Genomic DNA, 25,750 nt, shown 5'->3' with positions numbered 1-25,750 from the left:
CATTAGCCTACTCTTTACGAAAGGCGCCAAGGGGTCAGCAGATTAACGTCCCATCCGACGGACGGTGTACTCACACTCAAAGTGACCTCCACAAAGCACCTCAAGTTGGGATCGAGATACCTCTGAATCGATAGTGTGTGCCTTTCAATAAATCATTCATAGATATCTCTTAGATGATCAATAAATTACTCCAAGATAAAATAGATAAATTCTAAATTATTTAAATAATTATTCATATTATAATTTCAATCGTATTATTTAATGTTTGATGATCGGAGACGTATTTTATGAAGATGTGATCTTATTCGATTTCCTCCCGTTGGAAGAAGTATCCTTCGCCGTCTAACAGTCCTCAAAATTTTCGGAAGTGCGGGATTTATTGCTAGGAAGAACATTGGATTATATTAGATGCAAAGAAATCTTTAGTTTCTTTACAGGATGAAAAAAAGTTTATCTCTATTCATTTCAACTCCAGGGATCTAAAAATCATGACTCTTTCGCTACTTCAATGGAGGATGTGGACGTTGCGTGAAATATTTTTTGCCACTCTCTTTCCCTGGATTTCAGTCCAAATGTATCCGTATTACATTAAGTGTTTCTAACTTGTGATCAGAATAACACTCGATGGCGCATTTCTTTGAAGTTTCCAAGGGAAAATGACTAAGCAAATAAAAAAGCGAGCGATAAGCTACGATATGAAATTCATCGTATGATACAAAACGTCATCATTTTAAACAGAGAGGCATCCCTCGGTTTTTGGAATTATATCCGTACTAAGTTTTAGGAAAGAAAATTATGAGTGTGACCCTTCTTACTCTTCGATATTCAAGGTCTAATACTCTTCGATAATTCATGCAGACGACATAAGTGTCTCACACCGCACGGAAGTCGTCTTTCTTTACATTTTTCCAAATAAACGTAAGTTTTTATCGATTCAATGTACCATTGGACCATCTATTGGACCATCTATTATCGATTGGACCATCTATTGGATTTTCGAAAGAGTTTTAGAACGACCCGCGGATGTCTTTGAAAACGCGGGAATTGGTTGATTTTTCTATTCGTTGATACATGTAATTGGAAATCATACCCTGTTTAGCGTAACGAGATCCTAACATTAACGTTCATAATGACGTTTAGAAGGTGAATTTTGGTTCGGTAATTTTAACATATTCCGAATATCTGGCTCCAAAAATATCAATTAGTATAGTTGGTTGACTGATGGTTACGTTGGGTTAGGTAGAGGAGCTATTTGATATTTTTGACGGGTACTGAATGCTACAGTTCGTTTACATCTACTACATAATAGCCCACAAGCCATCGGGAAGGTGTGTGGCAAAGGGTGTATCCACACCAGACATGCAAAGCACACGAACAGAGAAAGTCACCCACCATGGGTGAAAATTATTCATAGAATACCATAGAAAACTAATAAAACTATTCCATGCACACGGTACCACCACCATTTCTTGTAAAATCATGCATAATGAGTGGTGTTGTCTATTGTTAAATATATGCTCGATTATTTTAAATATGTATACGCATACATTTACAACATAACATACACACAAACATATGCAAGAATACATGTTCACACACTAAAATGTGTATATATATATATATGCATGCACATGTTACTTACATACATTTATATTCGTAATGATGATTCTATTTAATCGCTAGTTGATGTAATTAGCAGCTGTTCCTGTCTCTTACCGTTTTTAGAAAAAAATACATTTTAAACCCATCCGTTCTACAGTTTCTAAACTCGAATTAATGATCATTTCTTCAAGAGTAATTTGAGATTTTTTAAATGCGCAGAACGTCGTCATAAAACTTAGCTGCCCGAAAATTTACCTGCGTGATTCAGTCTAAAAATAATTAATTAAAGTATTTGGATCGGGTCTCACCCCAAATCTTTCATCAATTTCGTCACACTGCTGTCTGTGTCATAAACTCCTTTGACAATTCTCCCTTCCCTGCGTCGCATGCGATCGAACTCTTTTATTGAACCTTCCACTTGACTTGATTCAATCCAGATACTAGCTGCGCACTCCATGTGATGCCTTGCGAGCGAGAAGCAACATCCCCTTTTACGCTGAAAGACTGAATAACATATACGAGGTCTGTCCAATAAATACGCGAAATGAGGACATAAAAACTTACGCTTGCAAAATTTAAAAAGAGACGTTTCAGGCGTGATATGGTGGAATATCACGATTAATTAAAAAATAGCAATTTTCCACAAAAATATATTTTTGTGGAAAATTGCTATTTTTAATTAATTGCAAAATTTAGCCTACGTTCATCGATTTTTTCCCTTAAAAAGCATTCTCCACTTATTCCATCTTCTATTCCACTGTTTAAAGCACCCTTGGAAGTCCTCGGCAGTTTAGTTTTTTAGTTTTCTCGTCGTTACTTGCTTTGTTGCGTCCACATCTTCCCAGTGATGTCCCCTCATCCCATTTTTGCATTTTGGGAATAGGAAATAGAGATATGGCGAATAAGGAGGATGATCAAGGATGGTGATTGAAATTTTTACCAGAAAGTGGCGAACAATCAATGTTGAATATGCATTGTCATGGTAGAGGATCCATCCATCATTTTCGGTAAAAATAGTGTGCACTGTTGATTTTCCTAAGTTCAGTTCATCAGCCTTCATTCGGACAGTTTTTCGACGATCGGTAAGGACAAGGGACCGCACACGATCAATGTTGTCGTCAACACAGGTGGTTAAAGGCCGTGCATCATCCGTGGCGTCTTGTCAGCCATCTTTAAAACGCTTAATCCACTTGAAAACGAACGTTTTCTTCGGAGCATCATCACATATCGTAAACATCTGTCAAAATTTCAGTAAATTCTTGATAACTTTTACCGCACTTCACCAAAAACTTGATTTTGATTTGTTGCTCCATGAATTCGTCAATTTCCATTTTCGACAAACAGTGAAAAAACAAGGACAACAGAAACTAACGTAACTGGCACCATGCGCACAGCTCTACGATCCGCCAAGCACAGACCGCTCATTGGGTCTCAGGTATAGTCCGCGTCATGGCCGCCAGATTTCACCAGGTCGTGTATGTATTGCCCAGACCTCGAATGACGCTTTCCCACGAAACTGGTCGCCTCATGACCATTTCCATGGCCCTCCAATCGGTTCGGTGGAGAGGGAAAAGAGCGTTCCTGGGACTCGGGCTATACGGGGAAAAATGACGAGTGGCCTCACCTCTGTGTAACGCGTGATGATGAACCATCTCGCGCGCACCCTTTCTGTGGCCTGACCGAGGATGAAGGAACAACCACCTCGCGTGAAAATGCAGCCGACCTACCCAAGACGCCTTCAGTGATCCTCGAAGCGATATTTATTGTGTGTAATCATGGAGTGGAGACCGGATACCTCATCCAGATTCGTATAACATCCAGCCATTCCAAGGAGTGTTAATTCTTCGGGGTTCATCGTGATTCTAAGAACGTGGTCACTTCTACCTTGTGATGTTCCACTGTATTCTTCAATTACCATTTCTCATCTAAGATCCTTCCCCGGGGCGTCCATCGCGGGACGTGCCTGTGAAAAGGTGCCCTCTGCCCTAAATTACCCAGAAACGCTGGGGCTTCTTTGGCCCGGAGGAGTTGAAGGTCCCCATCGGAGGCTGAATACCAAAATGCAGTGAGGCCAAGTTATTATAGCAGTTTTGCCAAGACCTTTACCTTTTTTATAGCGTTATGCTGACATAAACCTATTTATACCAGTATGACACGCTCAATAAAGTTATTATTGTAGATATACTTAATTAAGTTATTGCACCTTTAACATTATGGACACCGAAATAATACCAGTATTTTTTTCGCTGAGATATGCCCCATTAGTGCAATTATAATGCACAGCCAACCACCTTCTTAGTCTTAAATTGGACTCCTTTTTGAAGAGAATTATTATAAATGATTCTCATGGTACGTTAACGAAGCAAAATACACGTTCATCGTGATTTCGGTATTGAGACTTCAGCTCCAGATGGGTTGATATGATACGGTGCCCGGGTTGATGTCATGACGGGTTGATATCATATTATATCCCGTATTTTGGAGTTTTGGATGCAATCCATTCGATCTCGCTGGACACGCTGATGAGAGAAGCATGACAACGATTCTTCTTAACATTAGGATTCTCAATCAAAATCCCTAGGAAAGAAGTGTATGGCTTTTCAAAACAGTGGGAGGTTCTCGACCGTCTCCAAAAGTCCCCTCGGCCGTCTTCGAGGGTTCAGCATTTGATATTATTATTATTTATTTTAATTAAAACTCACATGTACAGATAGACAATGTCAGGTGGTACACCTACTATATGTCCCAAGTAGTATTACAATAAAACTTATCTTGGAAAAATAACATGACATTTCAAATCCAATCAATATCACAAAAGATAATAAATAAAATCAGGCAGATAAAAAACAATACACTCAAAGTAAAATTCCAAACACCATTCTCTGAAACAAAAAACAAGAAAATCCCCATCTCATTTACATCAGTTGCCCAATCAATAGGAAAAACATCAAAACTTAGCTGTTACATACAATTTTAAATTAATTATTGCGCGTAAACTTTTCCAATCAACAATTGTTTTATTAAAAAAATGAAAATTTGTTTTAATTCATTCTTCGTGCACGGCATTTTACCTTGAATTTGTGATCATTCCTTCCCATAAAATTTGGTGTATTTCCCGCCTCTTTCCTTAGTTCTGCCCAAACTTTCTCACCCTTCAGAATAGGGAACATTCCACGTGCGTCCACAAATCTGCGCGATCTCGACAGAGAATACCGTGCAACCACCAAACTCGGAAAATTTTAAATTGATAACTGTGCTCTTCAATTTGAATAATATATTACAACGTAAAGTTGCGCATCATATAAATCTATTTAATTTGCTCTTCCCTTCAATTTTAAATGTCTGATTATTATGATTTAAATTAATATTATTTTTATCCAGCATTATAACATCTTTTTCAATAATCACCAAAAATCTAGACTGGTACTACTACTTGTATATATATTTTAACAGTATGACTTTCCTTATTTGGTGGCATTCAATTTATACCTTACATGATTATTTCGTACATTCATAACTTAGATATCTATGCTACAAAATATTCCTCGTCATTTCATGCGATTTTTGTTCTTTTTTGTACGAGCATCCATACCATTCATGAAATTTTCAATTCTGAAATTTCCGATGTCGTGTTGTTCTTTCTGGAAATATCGTGCGTCACTTTTTTCGGTATCCAAGCAGACGTAGAATTGGAAGAGCGACTAAATGCTGACGTAAAACACAGACGAGAACAAGAAACAAAGGAAGAATATAAAGGGTTCCCATGAGACGATTTTTGATCCTTCGTCGGAAGCATTTGAGCGGAGGCAACCTAGTTACTGCCGCCAGTAATACGCTGGTGCCCATTATAGTAATGACCTCAAAGTCAGCAATAAATATATTGCTTCCAGTTAAGTAAATTAATATTTGTACTGACTACTGGTGTCTTTCGCGTTTGAAAATTGGGAATATACTCAATTACTTCCCTCGTCAAACATTAACCCCCTGACGTGTTCAATTTTCCTGTAGCAAATTGATCAAATGCAGTCGCTTATTTGTTCCTAAGGTTATCTTTTGTTCTCATTTTCGCCAAAAACTTGATTTATTCGTAGTAATCGTTAATTATCGGCAGTGTTGCTAAAACTAGAAGTGTCGGATTCCTGCGATAATCAATTGTTTCCCAATACAGGCTAGATTACCATTTTTTTTAGTAATTTTAGGCGTGATGTGATGGAATTCGGATAGGGTAAAGAACGGATGGTACCAGTTTTCCACTAAATAAGATTAATGGTACAACCGGGTTTCCATGTATAACATCACCTTCAGGTGACCTCACCTTGAAGATGATGTAATACATCGAAACCCGGTCGTACAATTAAACTTATTCAGAAGAAAATTGTAACTATCCGTTCTTTATAGCCATTTTTTCGTTTAAAAAGAAAACATTTGACGCTAGGAGGCTCAATACTAGGTTAGTATTTTTTTCTATTGTTGTTTTCTTTGTAATTACTTTTTACATATTTTTTTTCTTAATCGTCTCTCTTTTTTTTGCACATAAAATTTACCGTGGTGGAATCTCCAGCAGTTTATTAAAATTTGTCCTAGGTAAAACACCCTAGTGTTTAAAAGCCTTGGCTTTAACCCCGAGGACTATGGCCAAATGCACACGACTACGAATGCCTGTGACATTGTACGTATAAAAGGTATTTCGTCATTAACATCTTGTTCCTTTGATGTCCCCTAAATTTCGGAGGGTAATTTCGGTACTGGCGAAAGTACTCGGTCGGACCTCAAGGGATCCAGGTTCGAATTCCTTCAAAGACGAATTATTTTTACCCTTAGAAATTGTTGCATTACATTTTCCAATGGTGTATTTTTTGTGAGACGACTGTTTAGTTTCCGTATGCTTATGTCCAAGGATTTGGAAGTGGCCGAAATGTCGGTGACGTCGGTGTACAAGTGTGTGTTTGCGTGAGCTTTGTTGTGGGAAGATGGTTTACGTTTACATTGAATAGAAGGGGACTAAGCATGCAGCCCTGCGGGACTCCAGCAGACGCTAGAGTCTCACTGAATAAAGGACATGTCCCTCGGCGATCGGGAACTACCAGTAATTCCGTGGGAGTCGGATGAGAGGATGGGAAGTTGTAGGTGTGTAGTCTGTAGATAAGGCCTTTGTGCCATACCTTATCAGAAGCCCGGTCGACATCAAGGAATACTTAGTCCGTGGGGCGGCACAGGGAGAAACCGTGGATTATATTATACCTTCCTCAAGGTGGAGAACCTGATGGAGAGGGGTTTTGTCCCGGAAACGCAGATGTTTCAGGTAGGATTGGGCATGTTTTTGGAGACGGGTGAGGATTTTTTTGTTTTCCAAATATTTTGATTGGGTTGGAGACTAATGCTATTGGACTGCTATCCGGGAATAGATAAGCCTTTATGGGGTTTGGAAATCAACATGACCTCACTCATTCCAAAGAAACTGCGGGCATTGCCGCAACAGTACCTTTTAACAGAGTCATGCGCTAATATGCATTTCAGACGTCCTATTAAACTCTAAATTTTTTTTGAAATCCAAAATTTCGGAGTTTTTGAGGACGCCTCGATAGCTTAACTGGCTAAAGCATTCGCCTGGACATTGAGGGATCCGGGTTCGAATCCCGGTCAAGACGAATGATTTTTACACTCTGAAATTGTTGAAATGACCTTACTTATTCTCCCTGTGGCTGGAAAATAGGATGTTAGGCAGCAATTTTTGAACAGATCGGCTGTGGCGATTAGGAATTTTGGGACGCATGCGGCGAATTTGAATGGAGAGCTGGTGAAGAGAAAAAAACTCTCTCATCTGATAATCCCTTATAGGAAAGCAGGGAAGTAAAATTCATTTATTTATTCAACTTGACTTTATCGGGGCAAGGTAGAATTTTTAAAGTCCCTTCTTCCATCCAACCCCTAAACATTGCACATGCATCGACGATATTTACAGACACCCACGCCCTCTGAATTAAAACTTGGCAATTTTCCACAAAATAAAATTTAATACGACCGTTTTCAATGTGACTACATCACAATCAGGTGCACCTAGTTATATTGAAACCGGTCGTATTAGAGTTTACTGTGTGGAACATTTCCAATTTTTAAAACTTCTAGATATTCCACCATATCACGACTGAAACGTCTCTTTAAACCCAAGCTTTAGGTGAATAAAAACCGCCTAAGTGGGAATCGAACCCACGACCTCGGGGAGTTGGCTGGTAAGGACGTTACCCCGTTGCCACCGGGGCCGATGTAATCATGGCTGCGAAGTTTGCCATGCCATTTCTCAATGCGATGCCCGCCAGTGTTTATTTTATCCTTGATCGCAAAACACAAAATAGTTGAAGAGAAAATATTACAGGAAACTTTCAAAATATAATGATTTTTAGAAGAGACGGGGAGATAATGAAAAAATAGCTGGCAATCCATGTCTTTGTATTTTTAGCTGTATATTTTGGGTCCACATCACATACATCGTATTCTTAAGGAGACCGCCAATCCATTCTCTCGACAGGATGAAGGTGGGATTAATTTCCCCTCTTGATCAATCAACCCGTTATCAAAATCGCATCAAAAGACCCCCCCTGTGGCGAGAGTTGTCGATCGATTTGATATTGGACATCAAATTTTCTCCCAGAATCCGAGGCACGTATTCAATCCATGCATTTAACTTAACCACATATCTCATTGAGTTTTTTCCTCACCGTTCTTCAACAAGCAACTCTGTTTTCGTGATAAGACGAGCCCTAAAATACTCTGGAATGTAGGATTAAAATAAAAATTGCGTCATGTTCACCTGTAGTCTGCCGTCTTTCTCATAAACCGGAAGATGGAAGATTAATTAAAAGTTGTCTCCGGACTTTCAGAAATATTATGCAAATTAGTATATGCCAAGCCTAACCTATAATAACCATAATTATCCAAAGGGAAAAATTAGGTCCTCTGCAATCCCCATTGGTCATCTATTTAAACCTCGCTGCGTCGCCTTTCGTCTTAATGAAAATTAATGAAAGAGAGAAGTATCTCTTAAACTCACTCCATTACGCCGCTCGGCAAGGGTGAGGGGCTATTAAGAGCGGAAACATTAGAGAGGCGAGTGCCGCAAAGGAGAAGGGGGGGTCCAACCCCCCCGACGTTGGTGCATCCCCCGGGGGATGAACTCGCCGTCACCATAGCAACGGTAACTGAGGGTTATGGGCCGGCTTTAACGCGAAAGATGCTCTTCTTCCCGCGGTCATTCGATCCCTTGGCGGCTGAAAGTCCCCTTCCCCCTCGATCGAGGGTGCATCTGCGCGGCCACCACCACCCCCCCTCTCTCACCTTCCCCTTGAGTCACCCCTCCCACTCCTCCTTCTACCCTCCCTTCCGCTTCATTCTGCCTTCGGTTTAATGGATGCTATCAGAAATCCTAGATAATCCTATTATGGGGCAGTCTCTCACAGTGGTACAGTCGAAAGAGAATAGGCCTAACAAGAAAAATAATTGGGACTCCATGTACTATTCCGCTGTCAATCAAAATTCGAGGGATTTCCTCGGCATCGCATTCGTTATATGCGAGTGCCTAAGGCTGAGTTTCCATGGAAAATACTCGGATGACCTTTTTCTCCGGTCTCATGTAACAAGCAAACAAAAAAAAATAGTAGTGGTCTATTTGTGTAAAAATAGCGCGTTCCGTGCCAATGCACGTGTTCCAATTTCAAAGTACTCGTCGCAAATGTACTTACTTGCCTTTCGAGGGGATATACTATTCCTTCAAGCCTTTTCCTAAATGTAATAATCCCTAACATTTCTTTCTTTCTGTTTTCCCCACCACCAATACATCGCATTTGGGCTGGACTACTTCGCAGCACTATTAAAAGAAAAAGGTGGAAGAAATATTTCATGGTTCGTTGGATTTTTTCATCTTTCATCGAATTTTTCATATTTTTTTCATAACGTAACTGAGAATTATGAGTTCTAATATTTTACTTACGCGAAATCGATGTTAAAGTTATCGGTCGGGTATTTGGTGGGTGTGGGGCGAATGGCGATTTTTGTTTTACCATTAGTTTCTCTTTTAATTTATTCATATAAACTATGTCACTACTCCTCTATTTAAAATCCGACTGCAGCCTATTTTTCTTTCTTAAAGCCGCTCTAACTTCTCCGTTGTGCCGTCTAGGTTGCTCACCGTCACATTTAAGTTTGTAAGTTTTATGTATACGTCTTCATTCATTTACGTATAATGTATAGGAAATACTTCAGTGTGATTTCTGTATAAGTTGTCTGGGTTTTTTTATCTTGAATTCTGGTCATTCTTGTATTCTCGAATGCAGTGACAATCTGCCTTGTTGAATAAGTATATTCCACACTTTCCTTTGTCTATCCTCATGAATTCGATTTTTATTCATACACGAATAGCTTTGTGGTTGCTGATGCCGCATATTATTTTAATTTTTGTGGTAATATCGGGCAAAGTCGCAAAGATATCAAATTTGTTGTGACCCCTTGTTGGTGGTTAAACAATTAGTTCTAAAGAGTGTTTTGCGAAAGTATCGAGGATATAAGGGGATTTAATCATACTAATCACTGTTTTTTGCCGATCTTCCTACGCAGTAAAAGTCCCATATAAAGTGACGATAGATTAGTGTCACCAGCGATTAAAATTATACTGCTCCTATGCTTGTTGCCGAGAGTGTACATTTGGTCGTCGAACTTAATTAGAACATCTACATAGGAATCTGGGGGTTTGTAAAATGAGCACACTACGACATGCAGTATAAGTATCGATAAAACGCTTCCTGTCAAGAAATGGCCGTTAAGAGCTCATCAAACAGAAGGATCGGAGAATATGTTTCGCAGAAATTGCTGCTTACTCATTCTGTAATGTGTTATAGCTCTAACAGCGCTATTAAATATCAGAATTAAATATTATGGAATTTATTCTTCGATATTGTTCATGTTTCTTGGTAAATCTGAATTTTTACGAATCTTCCAAAGCTTATTTTGTCAGAATAAATGAAACCATAAACACAGTAACCAACCCGAAGGTCGGTTTAGTAGGTTACGGTAGAGTTCACCCAGTCCTAAGCCCTACACGGCGAATGAAATTCATACATGGGCCAGTTCATTTCCCTCTGCCGGTTTTGGTTTCCCTGGAAGACCTGGTACCCGAAAAATCGCAGTGAAGGTGGAGCTGAGAGTGCCTAGAGATGCTTGCCCAGGAATCGAAGCCGGGCACTCCGGTCAGTTGTCAATCGCTCTACCCCTGCTACTGCAACCCCCTTTGTAAGAATGTAAAACTAAAAATGAAATTGATCCCATAAAATCTACCCATATAGCCTGCTCTCTACTTCCGTACGTTATCACAAGATGAAGATTTTCAGAGCCATGCAACGGACACGCAACGGCACGCAAAAATAAAGTAATCTCTGCTAATAATGAATCAATTTCTGCGAGTTCACAACTAGTACGTTCATGAAATAAGAAGGACACTTTTATCATACTTTTCCTCTAGCAAAATCATGACTGATAAAAAATGCATATTTGCGAATCTTAGTCGTTATTTCAATTAGCCATAACTTTAAAGTGTTTATGATTATAATTTCAGTTAAACCATATTTGTTGCGGATTTAAATACTACTTTTCAATTATAAATTTCAATCTCAATCAAATAAATTAACATAATGTTTTATTACATAACATTCGGCCGACATTTTTTTACAAGGTATTAGCACGAGATACATTTACGGCATCTTTTTCGTGTAAACTGGCGAATTAAAGTTTTCACACCCTATTTCCCTTGTTCTAAAAAAGAAAAAAAATGGCCAATGAACCGTCATGGATAAATCGATCGATTTATCATCGATAAATCGATAAATTTACCTTTTACGATGAATTTTTGGCATTTTTTTGTGCGAACTGACGAAATAAAGAATTACAGACCCTGTTACCCTTGTTTTACGAGAGAAAAAAAATTGGCCGATGAACCGTCATCGACAAATCGATCGATTTATCATCGATAAGGATAAATACATCGATTAATCAACGATAAATCGTAAAATTTTGGCATTTTTTTTCGTGTAAACTGACGAAATAAAGTATTACACACCCTGTTTCCCTTGTTCTACCAGAGAAAAAAATTGGCCGATTAGCCATCATCGAGGGAGGCAAATGGAAACACGGCAAAGGCACTCGCTCCTGACTCTTTCGTGCAGACATCACTCCGAAATAACACTCCGCCATGATTTGTAGTTTCAAATTAGGGTGAGTAGGACCCTGTATCACTGTCCCTAATTAATTGTCTGTTGTCTAAATGCACTTGACGGTTTTGCAATTAAATAGAGTGCGCTCTGTGACCGAAGCATTTGATTCCAATGTACGCCTAAGCCTTTCATCATCATTTTGCCGTTCATCGATGGACCACACAACCCCTCCTCCTCCTCCACCCCCCCCCCCCCGCTCTTGGTTCGCGGCACGCAAATGCAACTTCAGGGGAGTGAATGAAAAATCCCCCGCGGCGGCATCGTCGTCCCCCCCGTTCCCGGAATCCGCCACCGCCATTCCGTTCCCCGGAGGAGCACACCTCCGTTTGCCGGGTCCCCCACGCAATCGGTCTCCGTCACAACGACCTCCGCCCCCGCCGTTCTCATTACGTGGTACGGTAAGCGAGGTCATCCAAGCGAGTCGAGTGACCTCCCAAGGGGGCAGGGAGCGACCACTGCCGACGAAAATAATGCTCTCACAATTCTGAAGACTGCAACGCGATTTTTACGCAAAACGTCACACTACGCCGGCAAATCTGTGCTCTGTCGCGGTTATTTTCATATTTTCTCATATTCCTCCATTCTAAAGCGGCCTCGGTGGCGGCGGGGTAACGTCCTCGTCTAGCAACCCAGAGGTCGCGGGTTCGATTCCCGCCTAGGTGGATTTTCCTCCATCTTGGGCTTGATTGTATGTAATTGTCTTCCATGTAATGTCAGTTATGTAAGGGTTAGGTGAAAGAAGGGACCATAAGCATCAACCTCGCTTAAATAAGTCGATAAATAAATAAACCCTCCCTCATCTCAATTCCACTAATCTCTCTCTGCTTCTCTTTTACAAACACACGACGTTTTGATCTCGCGCGGTGGTTAATAGTCTCGGCATCGTGAACACGTTTAATAAGATTGAATAACATGATATACTCGTATTATGCAAATGTGCAATTTTTTATTCGAGGTGTGTTCATAAAATAACGGGAATTTTAGAATTTCGCGGTTTTGGAGTATCCAATTGTCAAATTTTTTAATAGGTTGGTATACATGCCCCTTAAGAATGATTAAATTTTCAGCTGTATTCATTGTTTACTTTGTCTGTGACAGCCGCTCTAAGGTTAGACATGTTTTTTTATGAGCTCGGCGATTTTCGTTGGTTATAAATAAAATGGATCAAAGAATTTGTATCAAATGTTGCGTAAAAAATGGAATAAAGTGTGTGAAATGTTAACAAAGGTCTAAATGTTGAGTCTGCAATGAGTAAAACAAGAGTTTACGAGTGGTATAGGCGTTTTCCACAAGATGGCCGTGAAGACGTTGAAGATGACGAACGCCCCGGGGCACACCAACCAACAGATGAAAACGTGAAAGAAAAAGTGAAAGAAATGGTTAAGAATGATCGCCGAATCACAATAATCAGAGAATTTGCTGATGGTGTTGGCATGTGGAATTTTCGAATTTTTTGTGCATGAAACACGTGACAGCAAAATTTGTTCCGAAATTGTTGAATTTTGAGCAAAAACAGCGGCGAATGGAATTTGCTGAATTGAGTCACTAAATGAAGTCAACGACGATGCAGAATCATTGAAACGTGTCACAACAGGTGACGAAACATGAGTTTACGGTTATGACGTCGAAACTAAGATTCAATCCATTTGAAAACGGATGTTTTCTTCAGAGCATTATCACCGTAAACAGCTGTCAACATTTCAATAATTTATTGATATATTTTACAACACTTCACAAAAAAACTTGATGTTGATTCGTTGCTCCGTGATTTCATCAATTTCCATTTTCGACAAAGAATAAAAACAAGGAAAACAGAAAATAACATAACTGGCACCATACGCACAGCTCGACGATCCGCCAAGCACAGATGGCTCATTTCGGTTTTATGAAACTAGCGCCGCTAGTGGGCGGGGCTATAGCCCAGCGAAACATTCATTTCATAACGCAATTATTCTTCTGATGTTCCTACCACTATTAACATTTTGGTCCAAAGCACATCCGAAATAAGTAAAATGTTTCACCTGTTCTCTTTGCCACATTTCCTAAAGTGCAACTTAGCATTTATTCTTTTAAAAAACCTCAACATCATTATTTTGTTTAAGGGTATCATTTTTTTTAAAGCTCTCTGCAATATTTTTCACCCCTTAATTGACTGGCTCACTAAAGCTTGCACATCGGAAAACGTAATTGATTTTGTAAATTCTCCACCGGCATTCATTTCTATCTCCAGCTCCATTCTCCATGTATCTCCTATTGTTTCATCCACGTATGCGTTGAAAAGAACGGGCGATAATATGCACCCCTCTCTTATCTCATTTCCTAAAAGTGCCCACCTTGATTACACCTCCTCCGCTCGCACCTGAACAGTCTGAGACGGGTCTCCAATTCCTCCAATATACTGTATTTAGTGCAACATTAGAGTTGCCAATTTACTACATATATAAAACGACATATCGAATCCAATGAAACAGACTAACACATCCTGATTGTACTCTATGATATTTTCTTTAAGTTATCTCCTTATTTCTATGGCGACATGCATGCCTCACCCTTTCCAGAAGCCAAGTACCACACTGGCTGGGTGGGAAATCAAACTTATTGTTTCATAGTTCTTACTTTTGGCTGCCTTTACCTCTTTTGCAATAAAAATCAACACAGATCTGACGAAATCTTCTAGTCAAATTCCGGCCACACTCATAAATTCTACGAATTAGTACATAAAAACTCTTCCTCCTACATTTTCCTAAACTTATAAGTATTTCCACGGGAGTGTTGTCTGCCCACACAAACTTATTGGATTTCATTTCCCTTAATGTCCTCTCTTCTCTTGCCATCAATTATGAGTGGGCCTACATAAGCTATCCTCATCTACGTCATATGTGTCTAACCTTGCTGGCCTAATGTCTTTACCATACAGTTCTTCTATTACATCCATCTTTCTTGGATCTTTTCTTGTTCCACTTATATTTTTTTACAGGCTTTTCTTTGATAGTTTGCAACGATGCTCCCTTTTTTACTTCCTGACAGTGCTTGCACCTGCCCGTAAAGGTCACCCTTTTCACCCTTCCTTTGTAAACTCTCCGTTTCTTTGCAGTGCGCCTTCCACCACGCTTCTTTCGTCCAATCTGTTTCCCGCCATGGGTTATTATTAGTTTTCATACATTTTCTTCTGAAATAGTTCCGCGTTTATTTTCTTCCAATTCCTTCTCTCGGCTCTCTTTCAAATAATCTCGTATACGTATGTCGTCCATGGTTTTCTTTTCCTTCGCCTGTTGACTGTTTCTATAGTTTCGTAATATTTATTCGGTATTTTCCACCATTGGATCGTATACCCAGTTTATGTCTTCCTCCCTATAATTGCCTGTTGTCATTTACACCAGAATGATGACCGAATTCATTGGTCCAGCCTTTACTTCGACGAAAAATTTCCTAACACTCGCGTTTATTTTTGTAATGGATGTCCGGTTGTTTTTTTTGTTAGAAATGGCAAAGAAATGTATCGTTACTTGGTCTTTCCCCATCAAAATTGGTATATTTCCCCAATAATTGGTATTAAACCTTAAAGGGTTGCATACCAATTATTGTAAATTTTCCTTGCCCTTTGAACAATGCTATAATTACTGCGCTGTTCTAATTATCAGCACGGAGGAACCTCTTTTATTAGCCAACATGGGTCACCCAAAAGTCGGGCACGGAGACAAACCGAGGTGACCTCTGGCCTGCCAAATGCCCCTCGGCATGTGGGACGCTCGGTGTCAAAAACCCTCATGATTTGAAATTTCAGGGCCCCAGCATAACCGAGCCACCCCTTATTATGTATGCCCCTCTCTCTGCCCGCCGCCTCCCGCCCTCCCCTCCCCCCCCCCCTCGCCCACCCCATCTGCCGGTCGATACGGGAATCAAACGCGCGTTCTCTTAATTAGTCGCGGGGATGGACGGAGCGATGCGGTTCCCCACTCGAGGTGGGCGCGGCAACATGCAAGGATAATTTAGTTTAATGTTTCAGCAATTTAGTTTGTGAAATTAAAGTACGAGGTTAATTTGAAAATTTCTCGGAATGGAATAGAAATAAACGAATTACCTCTGTGAAACATTTTTTTCATTTTTCAATGTAGTCTTCCCTGTACACTAATGCACTTGGTCCAGTGATGTCCCGATGTCTTGATCCCATCTCGTAAATTAGATTCCTTCACGCTTTCTAAATACCTGTCCACTTAGGCTGTTAGTTCTTTGTTTGAAGAGAATCTTCGTCCTTCGGGGAAAATTTTGAGCTTGGGGAAGAGATGGAGAAATCTGATGGAGCCAAATCAGGCGAATGAGGCGGGCGTGGCAACCATTCGTATCTCAGTTCACGTATTTTTGCCATGACAACGACACTTATGTATGGGCTTGCGTTGTCTTGATGAACAATGACTTTCTTCCAAGCCAAACCTGGCCTTTTCGCGTATCTTTTGCTGTAGTTGGTCCAGGAAGTTAGCGTAGTATTGCTCAGTAATTTCCTATTTATCTCTGGAGTATAGAATTGGATCCAAGTTTCCCAGGTGAATTAGCAGAGTTCCTCTGAGTGTTCTGAAAGTCGTCATGAATTTCTTTTCCTTTCATACCTTTATTTACAAATCATTCAATCACTGCTCGAATCTCAAGTTTTTCTATCTTCACAAATGACTACACCGGAACAACAACAGAGAGGCGTCCGCACCACAGATCTCTTCCTATAGAACTGACGCGTCACGCGTTCACTCATAAAGGATTACCTATTACTACTCTGGAAACTCTTTGCACTCGCGCTGACATCTGATGGTGATTCCGAGAACATTTAAAACTGCCCTGCGCGCCCCGCATTGCGTACGGATCCTTTTGCATTAGCAACATGCATAGGAAGCCACCGACTAGGAGTGTGGCAGGGGGTGGGTCCACGCCAATCATTAGCATTATGCCAGCAGATGTGGGTGGTCACGTGCCATGTCACTTTGAGCCATTGTCACTGCCACGGTTTGTTCGCGCAATAAATACGCCAAATATTTTCAATAACTCTCATGATAATTATAAGAATTGTTTATGTTACTTTTTAACTATACTTTAACATACTTATACTTTAACATTTATGTTATGCTATGCATAGCATAAATGCCAGAGTTATAGCTAGTGCAGACTATCAGTTACTCTCGTAAATGTTTTTATTAATAAGTGCCAATAATTTCGCTCCTCCCTCTGCTTAATTTGCTCGCATCCAATCGTTAATGGTTATGATACGTGGTTTTCTAGCTTTAAGTCACTGGGGCACTATCGCACCTAAAACTTTTCGTCTCATTGCATTTACGTACACTCTCAAAATGGAAATTTCGGAAAATTAACGCACATAACCCGATTATGATATTAATAGTAATGGCAAAATTCTCGCGTGAAGACGCAATAATCAACCGTAGAGCTCCCTGATTGGTCAAACGCTTTTCCGAAATCGGCTCCAACCGATCCGGAAAGGAAACGTGACTAGACATCGTTCCAGACCCTCCGAGGCGCGTCACGCACGATTGGGGGTCAAAGCCCAGCCCCTACACTAATGGGGTCGGATCTCTCCCTTCTGGAGACAACGGTCTTCCCCAAATTCATTTTGAAAAGGGACGCGTATTCCATCGAGGAAGTGGTTCCCGTCTCCATGGGAACCAGGAGAGGTTTGTTGATACGCCTCCCGCCGGCCAATCAGAGCCGCTGTAATGCTTCCTCGTTTTCCCCCTCCGCCTCGGGTACAATCCCTCCCTCCCCACTCTCCTCTCTCTATCTCCTCTTCTCCCTCCCCCTCCTCGACCCCAAAAAACGAAACTATTTGTGTCGATCCCATGAAATGTCATCCGCGCCCTCATCCCCCTCCCCCGCACTTGATAGCACGCCGCACTCCCCTCACGCCACACCCCCAGATCCCCCCCAAACGGATCCGAGTGGACATGTGCCTGATAATCTTCTGGAAATCATAATAAGGTCACAAGAGCATTTGATTATTACCGACAAATCAGCTTTAGTTGCAGTGCAATTGCAGATTACATTTATTTCCCATACAGGGAATGTAATGCAATGTAATCCCTGTGTGTCTGCGTCCTGAGCCTTCAAATGGTTCGCCCCAGCAATGCTCAAAACCTTACGCGTACCTTTTACCGTATCATACCTTTAATCCTACGCTCTTACATATTAAACTAATAAATACATGGCTTTTATGAAAAAATTCGGAAAATATTTCTGAGAAATAGATTTATTTGATTGATTTTAACGTTAATCTCACCCTTAGCGAAGTGATGCTTAAAAACCCGATGACGATATCCCCATGCCCTCGTTCAGAACTATTAAAGGGATTGACGAAAAACTTGCCAAATAGTTTCGGTATTGAGCACCCATGCTGTTTTAAAGTGGCACGAGGATGTTAATGACATATTACAGGTCCTGACTTGCTGTGGTAGATCAGATCGTACGTAAAATCAGGGAGATAGATAGTACGAGGCAAGGCTGAAAAGTAATGCACACATGCTTGTAGACAACAAACAAAAACAAATAGCAAAGATCAGCAAAAAAATACATTAAAGGACAATTCTTAAATTTCAATATCATGCTTATTTTTTCAACATAATCCTCGTTACGGTTAACGCATTTATCCCAACGTGTAACAAGTTTTTTTCATTTTGTCCCTGAAAAACTCTTCCGACTTTTCTCGAATCCAGGACTTAACAGCTGTCTTCACCTCTTCGTCCGAGGAGTAATGATTACCCTTAAAGTGTCTCTTGAGGAAAAAAATTAAAAGTGCAAGGTACAATATCGGGGGAATAAGGAGGGAGTGGAATCGGTTCAAATTTCAGGTTTCGCAGAGCCTCTCCAGTGACGCGCGAGGTGTGCGGATGAGGGTTGTCATGTTTCCTAATTATTGGTGCCTTGGTTGCTTGGATTATCCAATATGATTTGCGATACGCTTTTGAGTGATTCGCCGGTCATTTTGAATAAAATCTTCGATGAGTTTGCGATGTTTATCGTCTGTGGCAGTGATCGGACGTCCGCTGCGTGTTTCATCAACAATTATGGCTTTTCCAGGCTCGCAACCACGAAATTTTACTACCCATTGATTTAAAGGAGACCTATCAACAGCATCGTCACCATGAACAGCCTTTAAACGACGATTAATATCAGTAGGAGTCACTTTTTCAGCAGTTAAAAAATTCGTTAACAGCACGCTGTTTAACTGGCGTTGACATAGCACTAGAACACGTCTCCATACTTCCGCTTCTCAAAATACACTTGGTGAATAAAGCGACCTGAAACCTGCGCATGTCTATTGAGGGGGTATGTAACTTCCACGTGCCACCTAGTGCGCTTCTGAAGATCATTTCGTTCGCGCTCTACAAGCATGTGTGCATTACTTTTCAGCCTACCCTCGTTGAACGTATAATTTTAAAATTTAGATTTTTTCCTTGTACGATTAGAGATCAAAATAAATATATGATCGCAGGCGCGAAGGGGATAATTAGCGTTGGTAGTGTATCTATTCTTTAGATACCCTGCATGATTTTAGTCATAACCGTCTTTATAAAATTATAAATTGAATATATCTTGCTATTGAATATTGTTGCATTCAAGTGCCTTATTTCGCGTGATTACCTTGTTCGAGTGCACGATCGAACTGATATTTGTGTAGAGATGTAATGATTGTGATTGTGCATGAATTGCTGGTGATCTAACACCATCCGCCACACGCCCCTGCGACGATTTTCCGTGCATTATGTCGATGTATTTAGACTCCAAAACTTATCCCATTTCCACAACGGTCAAGTGTTCGAAGCATACAAAACGACACTCTATATTAAAGCATTTATTTGTATTTTCTTCACATCGCTACTTATAGCTGTCTCTCTCTGTCAACCACCGCCTCTTTTTAAAATCTTCTTAAACAAAATTTTTCTTTTAATTTCCCTCATAGTTTATCCAAGTATCTTAAAAATTCCACAGAAAATGTTAACTCTTCTAGTTCATTCAGTTCTAGAAATTTTACTGTGACCTTAACCCTCCTGCTTCTTGATAATCTCAATACCTTCGTTGTCTTAGGATTACGAGTCTTAGTTTTGAAGTCGCGGAGTTAAACTCACGTCGACCTAGCACAAGAACACGTCTCCATACTTTCACTTCTCAAAATACACTGGATGAATGTAACGACCTCAAACCTGCGCATGCGTGTGGATGGGGAATGTTACTTCCCCGTGCCACCAGAAGTGCTTCTGAAGGTCATTTTGTTTGTGGTCTACAAGGATGTGTGCATTAGTTTTCAGTCTACCGTCGAAGATGAAGGAAAGAATGATGAAAGTACGTAGATTGCCCTAGTTTCACTACTCCTAAAACCTGCCCATAGCTTCTCTCTTCCACACACGCAAGGATTTTAATTTCTCCATGTTGATTCTAATATTATATTGCTTAAGTATTTGGTTCTTGTCATTTAGACTTGCTTGTAGGTTCACAATCATGCAACTACCTACAGCGATGACATTTACGAACCGTGACATGTACATTTCTTCCCCACGAAAACCTAAAAGGAACTGACTGGAAATATGGGTAATATTCTATATCTACGTAATACCCCGCAAGCTGTCGCAAGGGCGTGTGGTGGGTTAGGTCGCCACCCGTAAAAGGTAACAAAACCACATGCAAAACCAACACATGCATGCAAACCCATACCCACAGTGGCTCATACATTCATGCAAAAAACCTTTCATTTTACACGCATGCAAATGCATAAACTATCATCTAACAAATAAGTGAGTGAAACTATCATCTAACAAATAAGTGAGTGGCACTAATTATTCCCTAGACAATGAGGCTGGAAAATAGAATTTTTGCTATCTATAACCCTACAGTTGCTATCCCGTATTGTCCGTGGGAAGAAGGAGTCCTTGAGTCTGCTAGTTCTGTAATATTGGCGTGCGTCGTCAAAGTATTTGATATTTCAAAAAAAAACCAGGGATGGACAGCGAAGGATAAAAAAAATGAACATTTTTTTAACGGAAAGAACCAGATGTAGTAGTGGATTTGTCGGCTACATGAGATTTTCCATTATTTCCAACGGAAATTTTCAATTTTAAGCCAGCATTCATGAAGAATTGAAGAAATTTTCGGCAAGTAATTTTATTCCTCCCTTTGTAAAAATACTTTTTTTTTAGTTTAAAATTGTCTAATTTTCCTCATTATTTTGAAATCGTGTACAATAGCGATATCAAAAACGAATCAAAACTATCCGGACACGAAATAATGAGTCACTCGACGATGAATCTTAAAGGATTAATTAAACAACCTGTCGAGGCTTAAAAACCCCCTGTACCGGAAGGAATTGCTTCGGGAATACTGAAATGGAAAGGATGGAGGAGTTGACAGAAAAAAAGATTCTCTCCCTTCCTGGAATACATCAAGTCATCAAGTTCGAGTACCTACCAGCAGCACATCACACGACACACAACTAAAAAAACACGTTAAGTGTCACACGACTGAAAAATGACACACCTCACACGCATTTATAAAGACGGAAATGAACGAGTTTCTAGATATTAACTAACTGATATAATTAACGTTATTCTCAGGCAGAATTCTCGATAGCCTTGAGGCGACATGGTGCGCTTTTCGAATACTCATGGTTCCTTTTTGCTATCGCCTGAGAGGTGTCCCGAAGGAGTGGATTTTATTAAGCTCAGCATTAATTGTTCATTCATGACGCCTTAGAATGGGAAGAATCCAGAGTGCTAGAGGTCAAAATGCCCTTACACTTCGAAAAATTACTTCGATCAAGTACCGACCGCTAGGAATATGCCGATAGACAATCAAACAATCAATATGTGGATACTACTAATTGATTTAATGACTACCAATTTTCTAATTGTTCGTTGATCCTTTCCCTTGATCATTCTTTGAACCACCAATGACTCCTTTATTCAATTGTCTCAACGCAGTACGTATTAACAAATGATCTGCAAAGGACCCCACAAAGCAATAATCATTAATGGCAGAAAAAGAGATGAAAAATGGATTATTCAAAGATAATAAGTAATCTAAAAATATTAGGTTACTTAACCGCGGTATTGCTGTGATACAAAACGGCGAAAAGTTTGGATGTATACACGAATGTTTGACGATGTCCCCTTCCATTCAAACCGCTCGAATTCTTTTACATCTTCTTAATATCCTGCAAACCGCCGTAAGGGCGAGTGGCGGGGGGTGTTAAGTCATCATCTGTAAAAAGAGAACAAGATCGCATGCAAAACCCACAAATTCATACCAATCTACACTCACAAAGTCGTATATATGCATGCAAAAACCTTTATAACTTACACGCATGCAATCACATATATTATCAACTGACATGCACATGCACCTACGAATATACCTCATGTCTATTCAAAGTTTAATCTTGTCCTGACTTGTAAATTGAATGTATTCAATACTTCTAAAGTGACTTCGGTTTCTTACTATTAATATTTCTGATTGTTCAGGGAAAGAATGAGTATTTGTATCTAGCTGTACTGGAATCTATCTCCCTTATTTTATCTTTGTGGTCTGATCTACCTAAGTAGTGTGGGGCCATAATAATTCCTTTAGTGTCATCGTTAAACTCGTTTGTTCTGCACCTTTCTAAAAGTCTATGCCTCGCTTGTTCTCTTCGCATGTTAAGTGGCTCCCAGCCTAATTGATATTGATATTTTATAGCTTAGTACCCTTCAAGCCATCACTAGGGTGTGTGGTAGGGGGTGAATACACCGCAGGCTAACTTTGCCCCGAATATTTTTACGGACAGCGGTCGGACAACGTTATTATGATCCATTATCTTTCGTATCCTAATTCCCCTAAAATGCCTGTCTCACACGTCTTCTTATAATAACAATTTTCCGCCAATCTGGCGGATTTTCTCTGGGCTTGTTCCAATTCTTTTTGGTAAATTTTCTCCCAAGAATCTTAAATACTTGCGGCATAATCCAAACGAGGCCTAACTAGAGCGAAATAACACACCTCTCTCTGTTACTTTCTCATTTATACGATTCGCGTGTTCCAAACTGCCGGCCTCCAGTGTTCCCGGGCTTCTGTACCGTTAAGTTGGTGTCGGATATATATTTTTTACATCTCCCGTACGAGAAACTTTAAACGCCGAATGATTTTAATTTTAATCCCACCCGTAGCGAAGAGATGCTAAAAACCCGATAACGATCTCCCCATACCCTCGTTCAGGACTATGAAAGAGATTGACGAAAAACTTGCCAAATAGTTTCGGTCTTGAGCATCCATGCTGGTTTTAAAGTGACAGGTTTGGCTCAAAGGATTACGATGATAAAAAGAGTCCCAGAGCTTTAAAAAACACGTTCCCTTGCGCAGGCACCGAAGAAGTGGCTTTTCAACTTGAAGTTTGTCTAAAGACTCAAGAGCCTTCTACTTCCTTCCACTGAAGAATAGCGGTTGTGATACCGAATTTATTACTTAAACTCACTAAACGGTAATTGAGTATTTGGGTTAAAGATAAGACTAAGATATATATCGAACAAGAAACGAAATATTCGTTGGCGCGGGCAGACTCTTCATCCAAAGGAAGGAAAGGCCATAAATCCCCAAACTATGGCATGGCTGTACGAGGGTCATCCGGAAAGTAGTACCCGTTCGTGCCGCATGAAGTGCTGACGACGCGAGTAGCCGCTGGACGAGGTCAGATAGCTTCAGTGGCTTGTCTGCCTTCTCTGAGCCAAGTTGCGTGACGCTAGCATTGCCTGTGTTGTTTCTGTGATTGTTTACAATGTTTAAAAAAATTGAGAACGCCGCCAGTTGTGAAGTGAGGGCAGTGATTAAATTCCTCAATGCAAGAAACGTTCGCCCATGTGATATTCATCGCCAATTAAAGGAGGTGTATGGAGACAATGTAATGGACGAGTCGTCTGTTCGGCGGTGGTGTCGCAACTTCAACATGGGGAGGGGGAACACACACGACGATGAGCGTTCGGGGAGACCGTCTGTCATTACAGACCAACTGGTGAGCTCAGTTGACGAATTCGTGAGGAACGATCGGCGCGTCACAATTGATGACATCTGTGAGCATTTTCCCAATGTTTCTCGAACAATTGTTCATGAAATTGTTAAACACCATCTGCATTATGCAAAAATTTGTGCAAGATGGGTCCCTCGCAAGCTTACAGATAAGCACAAAACCAAGCGTATGGCTGCAGCACTGACGTTTTTGGGACGTTATTCTGATGAAGGAGACTCTTTCTTGACTCGCATAATTACTGGTGACGAAACATGGGTTTGTTATGCATCACCTGAGAGTAAACGACAATCAATGGAGTGGCATCATGCTCATTCACCAAACAAACCAAAAAAATTCAAGACAGTTCTGTCCACCAGGAAACTCATGGCAACCATTTTCTGGGATCGACGAGGTGTATTGCTTATTGATTTTATGGCCCGTGGAGACACTATTAATTGAGGTCATAAGAACCGACGTATGTTATGGTAGCTGCAATTGAGAACAACTTATAGACGTTTTAATGAGATCAAACTAAGTAATAGTTATAATAATTCTTATGTCTTACTGCATTGCTATTATATTTTACTAAAAGAAGTATAACTTGTAGAAACCTTAAAAAAATACATCATGGCATATGTTAATGATTTTATATCAATCATGATACAGTTATCATTGGTACCACCTTTAAAAAATTCGTCGTCTCAAAACGGAATAGGTTGCTAAGTTTGTGCACTGCCATTCAAGAGACATCCTTGCAAATTATTATGGCAGTGTCTTCTCTTTCCTCTAGCCTTCTTCCATCCATTCATTCATTTCGATGTTTGTGCTCTTAACAGTGAATTTTCCCAACGCGTTCGCCCTCCCTCTCTCTCCCCTTCTGTTTCCCAGTTAAGCAGAATCCGCTGGCCGGGAACGTCGGACAAGGTGCTTTTAGGTCACGTGAGCCCTAATTTCCTTGAAGTGTTACCACTCTCCAAACATGCCCCGTGCGAAACATTTGAACGCGCAGTTGCGCGCTTTTAATATTTCGCTAAATAAAACCATTATGCTGTTGTTTTATACTTAACCATTTTGCTTCAAAGTATACGGTTACTTCATGCGTATTTTAAACAAAAAGAGGGGATATCGTTGACCGCTGTCTTCAGTGATGTCAACACACTACAATTTAAAACGAGACCGAGTGGAGGAACATAGAAGGATAATTTGCTGGCAGTGTGGCCTCAGTATGGACGCTGTACAATGCAACAATTTCAGAGTGTTAAAATCATTCTCCTTGACCTGGATTCGAACCCGGATCCCTATTTACAGCCGAGTGATAGCTGAAGTCAGTTAAGTTACACAGACGCCCTATTGAACACTGCAGTTTTAAGGTGTCCAAGGGAACGTGAAGTCATGACGAAATGCCTTGCATACAAAGTCACGGCTATTTGAAGTCGTCGCCAAAGTCCTGGATATTAAATCAAAACTTAAAAACCTATGGTGTTTACCTTTTCAGACAAATTCAATGAAACTGCAGGAAATGCCGCTGAAGTAACTTTTTCGTGTATAAACGTTATTTATATTTAATGGGTTTATTATAATATAAATATATGTCATATAATTTAATATATTAAGGGCGGTATTTTTCCATATCATCTTGTTCCTTTAAATCCCCTAAAATTTCGGTTGGTACGAGGATGGCTAAGTTGCTTAAATGACTAAAGCACTCTGCTCGGCAGGGCAAAATCAATGAGTTTTAATGCTTGCTGTTTTAGTACCCTGCAAGCCACCGCTAAGGTGTTTGGCAGGGGGAGGATACACGCCAGACTAATTTTGACCGGAAAATGACACTACCTTGGTCGAACAATGTTATTCTGATCCCTTATCGTTCGTG

Source organism: Hetaerina americana, unplaced genomic scaffold (genome assembly GCF_022747635.1).
Source record: "Hetaerina americana unplaced genomic scaffold, ioHetAmer1.1.p SCAF_46, whole genome shotgun sequence".
Lineage (NCBI taxonomy): Eukaryota > Metazoa > Arthropoda > Insecta > Odonata > Calopterygidae > Hetaerina > Hetaerina americana.
The sequence above is the reverse complement of the archived record's forward strand: the minus strand, read 5'-3'. Positions refer to the sequence as shown.